Below are 7,589 nucleotides of genomic sequence, written 5' to 3' on the forward strand. Positions count from 1 at the left end.
GTGAAGTGGCCTATGAAGTATTCTGTTGTGTTTTTATGCTTCTCACATCCTCTTTTAGAAGTTTAAGTAAATATCTTTTAAAGAATTTTTAAATTATTTATTTTTAGAAATATACTTTTGCAATTTTTATCTTTCTGGATTTTAGCCTCAGAGAACTTAGACTTTAGAAATTCCAGCCTGGAGTACATAGGGAGTGCCTGTCTTTAAAAAAAATGGAGGAACTTTGGTGCTGTTTAAACCTTTGTACCAGGCCAGAAGTCTTTGCTGTCAATATTAGAAAGCTGGGGAAAACAGCTTATCTTTGAAAAATCCAAATTTTTTCAGTGCTCCAGGAGAATGAGGCAGGAGGATCACAAGTTTGAGTGCAGCCTTGGCAACTTAGTAACTTAGACTCTGTCATTGAAAACAATAGACTGGCAATGTAGTCAGTTTTGGTTTATTTCTCATCCGTTTTCCTACACATGGCTGAAATTTATGCTTCGAGCCCTGCTAACCATAAAAACATTCTAATTTTTCAAGATCCAGTATAAGTTCTCACTTACAAAATGAGCTACATGATGTAAAATTTGATTGATCTGCACATTGAAAAACAAGAAGACACAATATACAAAACTTTACTAACAGCTTTCTCAGGCTGGTGGGATTGTGAGTGGTTATTAAAAAAATATATACAAGTCCTGGCTCTGAGGTGGGGGATGCAATGAGAAAGCAGGAAGAGGCTGTCCCTGGCCTAATAAAACTGACAATGGAGCGGGTGGGGGCAGGCCATAAGGAACAGAGGAAATGGGGCTGGGGTGAGACACAGAGGAGATTAGATCCTGGAGCAAAGATCGAAAGGACAAGCCAGAGCCGGTGCTGGGGAAATCTGGGAGTAAAGAGGCCTCATTAAGCTCATGCCCTGTCATCTCCCACGGTGAACTCAGCTCTAGACACACTAACCTCCTGTCATGTCCCCATGTCCCTAGTTCCCCTGGACAATGCCAAACCAAAGGGTTGAAGTGACAGGCAACACGGGAGGGGGGGTGGTATGTTCTGCTGCGGAGGAGCCAGTTCCGTCCCTGAGGGAACCAGCAGCCTGAGCTGCTATCGTCTCAGGGAAAGAGGCAGATGTCTTAGGCTGTTCCGGTTGCTGTTACAAAATACCGCCACTCTGTTTTGAGGCTGGAAAGTCCAAGGTGAAGACACCCTTCCCTAACTGGAACCCAGACAGTAGGTGAGAAATTGCTTCAAAGTTGTCTCATACGAGGTAAAGGGGAGAGAGCCATATATGATGATGGACACCTGGAATCCCAGCTCTCCAGAGCCTAAGGCGGAAGGATCACCAGTTCCAGCCCAGCAGGGGCAACTAACACTAAGAATTCCAATTTTCCCAAGTGCCTGGGATCATGTGACTGCGCTTTGCCTTCATGACTTGTGTGTAGTCAACCACAGTCGCCAGGGTGCCTCAAACGTACCACCCATACTCCTGCCTCAAGGCCTTTTCTGGAATATTCTTCAGGTCATATGCCCAGTTATCCTCCTTACCAGCTTTAAATGTTGCTGAAAGATTTCTCCTCCTGAGGTCTTTCTCTGAGCAGCAACTTCATACCTTCAATCCCATCCTGCCTAGCTCTTCCCATCCCCCTTTTGGCTTGGCTTTTCCCCTATAGGCCTCATTAGCATCATGCATGCTTCCATAGGTCAGAGATTCGAAGCAACACATTTTACATGTTTACTTCATGTGTTCGCCTTCCATGTCCACATTTCCGCCTGTGAGGTCAGCCCAAGGGTCCTCCTATGACGCTGGGACTGCAGAGCTCACTGAGTGTCAGCAGTTGAGGAGAGACTCCTACACACAGGACACCTGCAAATCTGGTTCCAAAAATGATATGGAGGCCTGAAGTGACCAGGTGTGCTTTATCCAATTGATTTGGCTTATATTTCCTTGTTTGATGTTACCACCATAGAGATCTATAATAAAAATCAATGTCTGGTTAAATGGAAAGGACCTCTTGTAGTAAGTGCAGAACGAGAACCCGATGTGCTAAGATAGCACCGTATCATAAATAATTGAAAGCATAGCTTAATTGGTAGGTAAGTCATGCAGTTGCTGCCACCTTGGGCTTGATGGGGTCCGGTCTCCATTGCACTTATTTACAAATGCGTTGTCCATCTTCCCTCACTGGAACATCCGTAAGGATACCGTCTCCAGTCTACTTGCTTTCCAGCTGTGCTTCCAACACCCAGGACACATCTGGGCAGAGCGGGAATACGGGTGACAACCACTAGACACCTTAAGCAAGGAGAATCCCAGAGAGAGGGGATATAGTGTGCCCATAGTGAGTCTGGAGGCCACTGTGACTTGAGCTTGTCCTCTTGAGTCTGTCATTCTCAACCACTAGAGGCTGGTTGGTGGCAACAGCATTTCTGATGCTTGGCGAGCGCTCCGGACAGGACCCTGGAATGCTTCTGGACTTGAATGCAGAGATTGTAGGTATGCCTGATGCAATCTGGCTGGGAATAACAGCCAGAGAGGCCTGGCATGGGCAAGGGACATACTGGCAGAGCTTGGAGGGGTAACTCACTGCCCACCCACCATAGCCAGGAAGGAGCGGAGGGAAGGCGAAATGCCCTGGGGCTGCCAAGGTGGGGGAACTGGTCCGCTTGAGCTGGGATGACAGGATGTGTGGCTAATGCACAACGGCCATTCGACCCAGCCTTTGGCACCCAGTTCACTCGGGTTACGCTTTGTCCATCCAAGCCTCAGGCATACCAGGTAGGTACTGGGTCATCTTGTAGAGCTATGGCTCCCATTTGTCCCAAGGGTTCTCTGCAGAATGGAAATGAAGACACGAGAACCGTCCCAGTCAAAGATACATCCTGGACGACCCCTAGGTGGCTCAGTCTTGGAAAAATGCTGTTCTACAAGTTTTTCTACCCCCAACAGTGGCCATCCAGGAAAAGGACAATCCTTCAGCTGTCACTAAGCCCCCAAGGCCCTAGGCCTGCAGACCTTGGCTCCTCAAGGGACACCCTCAGCCCTGTGTATGAAGAGCCTGGGACTCCGGGCAGCCTCGCTTCCTGGCCCTGCTTCCCCTGCCCAGCCTGCCGGAGTGTCCCAAAGCCAGGAAATGGGTGAAGGCAGAGTCTGCCTTGCTATGGCTGCCAATTTCTAGGCTCACTCTGGCTCTAGAAATAAAAACCAACCGTTCAAAAGCCCCACATTATGCCAGACCATTTGCCCTAGGCCAGTGTTTTTATAAATTAGTGTATGTTTGTGGTACATAATGAACACATTCGTCATGGGGAAGTGGTGCATGATACATAGTCCATGTTGATTCCTTCACTCTCTCTCTTCCCTTCCCCTCCCTCCCATCTCCCCACCCCAGGGTTCCCTTCCCATCTCCACAAAGTCTATCTCCCTGTTTCCTACCATCGAATGTTTATTTTACTGTTTAAATGATTTATGTTTTGGGTCTCTCATACAAGACAAACCATGTGATAGCTAGCCTTCTGTGTCTTATTCATTTCACTTAGCATTATGATCTCAAGATGCATTCACTTTCCTACAGATGGTTCACATTTGTCCTTCTTTATGGCTGAGTAGTACTCCATCTGGATGTTTTTGGAGCTACCACTGAGTGAGGTTGCACCAATTCAGGAGCTGTGCTGCACTCTTCACTTGCATTCCTTCTTTTAGTGATCACAAAGATCATATGAGAAAACTGAAGCCTAGAGAGATAAGATCCGACCAGGAATTTGGCTCAGTGGTTCTGCCACCTGCCTCGAAAGCACAAGGGCCCAATTTCAATCTCCAGAAAGAGAGAGAGAGAGAGAGAGAGAGAGAGAGAGAGAGAGAGAGAGAGAGAGAAGGTCCCTAGCCCAAGGCATACCTTTAGCAAAGAGAAAGGCTGACCTGGAACTTAGACCACCACATGACCCCACAGCATGTGGCCTAAACCAGGGCGGAGCACATGTGGCAAATGGGGGTGGCTAGAGAGGGGCAGCAGAGATGTGATGGGCAGGCAGGGACCCAGAGGTGGCTTGGGGTTTAGATGGAGAAAGTGGGTGATGGAAGAGTCAGACCTTCTGAGCGTGGGACACCCAAAGTTCTGGGGAGCAACTGGAACCAAGGGAGCAGATGGAGTCAAGGTCCAGCAGGGGATGCTCAGGAGCACGGTGGGCAAGGGCTCCATTTAGAAATGAGGGCCATGGCCAGGGGCCTGGTACAGGCACAGTGGAATTTGGGGGCCAGGTGAAGTCTGATGGGAAGGCTTGGTAGAGGGCCAAGCTAGGTAAGAATCAGAGACCATGCTAGCACAGCGGCCCACGCCTGTAACCCCAGCAACAGCCTGAGGCAGGAGGTTTGGAAGTTCAAGCTCAGCCTGGGCAACTTGACAAGATCCTGTCTCAAAACAGTGATTATAAAATGGCCGGGGAAGTAGCTCAGTGAGACACTAGAATCTGACATGGTGCGGTGCTTCCTGGGGATTCCGAGGACCGGGAGGTTCCAGGTGAGGGGGACCGGGATGAGTGAGCACCAGTGGGCCGTTCCCTGTCCCTGAGGGTTCTTCATGTCTCTCCTCTAACCACAAAGGAAGCGGAGCAACACCTGCTTGTTGGACACCCCATGTCCCTAACAGCTGGTGCTATAGGACCACTGGGGTCTTACTGCTTGCTGCACAACCACAAAAACTCCAGAGACGAGTTAGCAGAAAGACACAGACCCATGTTCGTAGCTGCACAATTGGCAATAGCTATATTATGGAAGTGGCCTACATGTCTATCAACAGACAGATGGATAAAGAGAACGTGGTATTTATACATAACAGAGTACTATTCAGCCATGAAGAATGACAAATTCTAATCATCTATGGGAAAATGGACTCACCTCGAGGCTGTGATACTAAATGAAGTAAAACAGACACAGAGGGTTGACTATCACATGATTTCTCTTATATGAGAAACCCAATGTATAAATAACAAGCAAAATAAAAGTTAAATGGTAAAAGATGAGGAGGCAGACTCTTGAGGTGGCACTGGGGACCTGGAGAAGGGAGGAGGGGTGGGGAAGCAGAAGGGGCTCAAAATGAACAAAGTGCAGGATGCATGCATACTAGTCCTCCAGCATGAATGTCATTAGTAAGTAGTGGAAAGGAACAGGTTCATTCAAAGCTGGCTATGAAGAAGTCAGAGGGGCTTCTTTGTTGCCTCAAATCTCTGTCTTTGGGGTTCATACAATCCAATCAAACACTCGACCTTCACCTGCAGGAGCCAGCATCTCCATTCTCTTTTCAGAAAGACATTTTACTTTTCTGTAAGTTAATTTATCTGAGGGGAGGAAGGGGGGCATTACAGAGATCACTGCTTAGAATTTTGGCAGCACAGAAAATGAATGAGTCCTTAAAAGATTAGGGAGAAGGTCAGGGAGAGGAGGAACTCTGTCAAAGGCATCTTGCCAAGGAAGCTGCTTGGTTACACTCGTGCATAGTAAATGTTCAATTAAAAGGGCAAGGACTTTTCCTTCTTGGTTATTGTGAATAGTGCTGCCACAGACATGGGAGTGCGCACGTTTCTTCAACATGCAAGTGTTTTTCTACTTCCTCTGGATACATACCTAGATGCAGGATGGCTGAATCATATAGTAGTCCCATGTGAGTTTTTGAGGATCGTCCACGTTGTTTTCTATAAGGGAGTGTGTGAATTTACATTCCCGCCCACAAGGTGCAAGAGCCCCCTTTTCTCCACATCCTCACCAAGGCTTGTTTTCAGGACATGTCCTGTGTATTCACAGTGGAATGCTATTCCGCCATCAAAAATGAAGGAAATGCGGCCACCCACAAAATTGGGATGCCATTATGCTAAGGACATCGTGCTAGGTGCAACCAGTCAGGCATGGAAAGACCAATGCCACACAGCGCGACTCACATGTGGAATCTGAAGAGGTCAAACTCATTAAAGCTGAACAGGACGGTGATTGCTCTGGCTAGGGTGGAGGCCAAAGGGCACAAAATGTCAGAGACCCAGACTAGTTCATCATGGTGACTCTGGTCTCCCAAATAAAAGACAGATATGCACTGTTAATTAGCTTGGATTAGCTATTCCACCACGTGTATGGGTTGCAAAACAACATGCCATGTACCATAAACATATGTTTTTACTCCTTGATTTCAAAGTGGTGAGAAGAAAACAAAGAGCTCAGGGGGCTGGCGGAGGGAGGGCCAAGGGACTGCAACGCGGGCCTCGTGGTTGGCCCCTCACATGCGCAGCGGGAAAGCAGGCTGGAGCTGGCATCTCTAGCTGACCTCTGCCTCTGTGTTCTCCTCCCTCATACACTCCAAAGATAATGAGCTCGCACCTCATTATCTGAGCTTCCCAACATGGCCACGCTGATGAAAGCTCACTTCTTGACTGGCGTTTAGGGGCTACTGGCTGAGCCTGGTCTGTTGGGGCCCCGGACTGGCCTCCCAACTCCCATAACAGCTGAAAGCTGGGCTCTGGCGCTTGCTGGGGGTTGCATCCATCCAAAGCGTCAGAGCTCATCCCTCGAAGCCACCCACAAGCGACTCCTGTATTCCTCTGTCACTTCCTGTACTCATCTGGCCAAACCCTAAGCCTGGGTCTGCCCAGAAGCAGAAAAACCATGCAGGCATGCTCACAATGCCACTTGAAAGTAACGACCTTCGCCCTCAAGTGGGCCCTCGACACAGCCTGGCAAGCACCCTCGAGCTCTGAAAAAGACTCGCCTCCCTCCTGACACCTGGGAGAATGCTTCAGCCCGGCCCTCCCCACTGCTCCCAGGCCCCCAGAGGGGTGTCAAGGGAGCAGTGAGGAAGGAGGTGAGGACAGAGGCAGGGTGTGGCCAACCACAGCTTAGGGGCTGCGCTTTGGGGGTCCCTGCAGGGGTCACCACAGAGGACTGCACGATGATGACTCCAGAGAGGAGGTGTTTCTCCACATGAGCCAGGTCTTGGGGCACAGAGGTGGCTGTGCTTTGGAGGAGGGCAAGGGTACTGCCCAAGAGCAGGCTGGGAGCTGGGCTATGCCTGAGGCTGAAATGGCCAAGGCAGTGGCAGGGACTGACACTCCTGCCTGATCATCTGTTCTCTTCCCTGGGAACACAGAGCTTTCCCGGACCCAACCCTTGCCTCTCCCGCCGGCCTGCCCCTGTGTCTCTCTAGCACCACCAGTCATCCCCTCTTCGCAGACTCATGAGTGTCCAGACATTACCTCGCTGTTTTAAGGAGCCTGGGAGCCCATGACCACCCCCATTTCTGCTTGCCTTTAGAGTACAACTCCTCAAAAGAGCCGCTAGTCTCTGCTAGCCGTTTCCGACTCCTCTTTCCCCACTCCTGCTGGAAAGCACTCTGATCCATCTTTGTCCCTGCTTTTCCTATCTGAGACTTTATCCCCAATCTCAGGACTCTCAATGCCAACGAGTGGCACCTATTCTCCAGTCACACTTCCTGCTTGGACAGGGTCTCTGTCACCTACTTCACTGCCGTCTTTCTCATCTGTGCCTTTCCTAACCCTCTGAGTAGAAGCCAGAGAGCCATCCTTGACTTGGACCTTTCTGTCCTTGCCCAAAGCAAAAAAAAAAAAAAAAAATA

Source organism: Fukomys damarensis, unplaced genomic scaffold (assembly GCF_012274545.1).
Source record: "Fukomys damarensis isolate Sample0158 unplaced genomic scaffold, DMR_v1.0_HiC HiC_scaffold_39, whole genome shotgun sequence".
In the NCBI taxonomy this organism is placed as follows: Eukaryota; Metazoa; Chordata; class Mammalia; order Rodentia; family Bathyergidae; genus Fukomys; species Fukomys damarensis.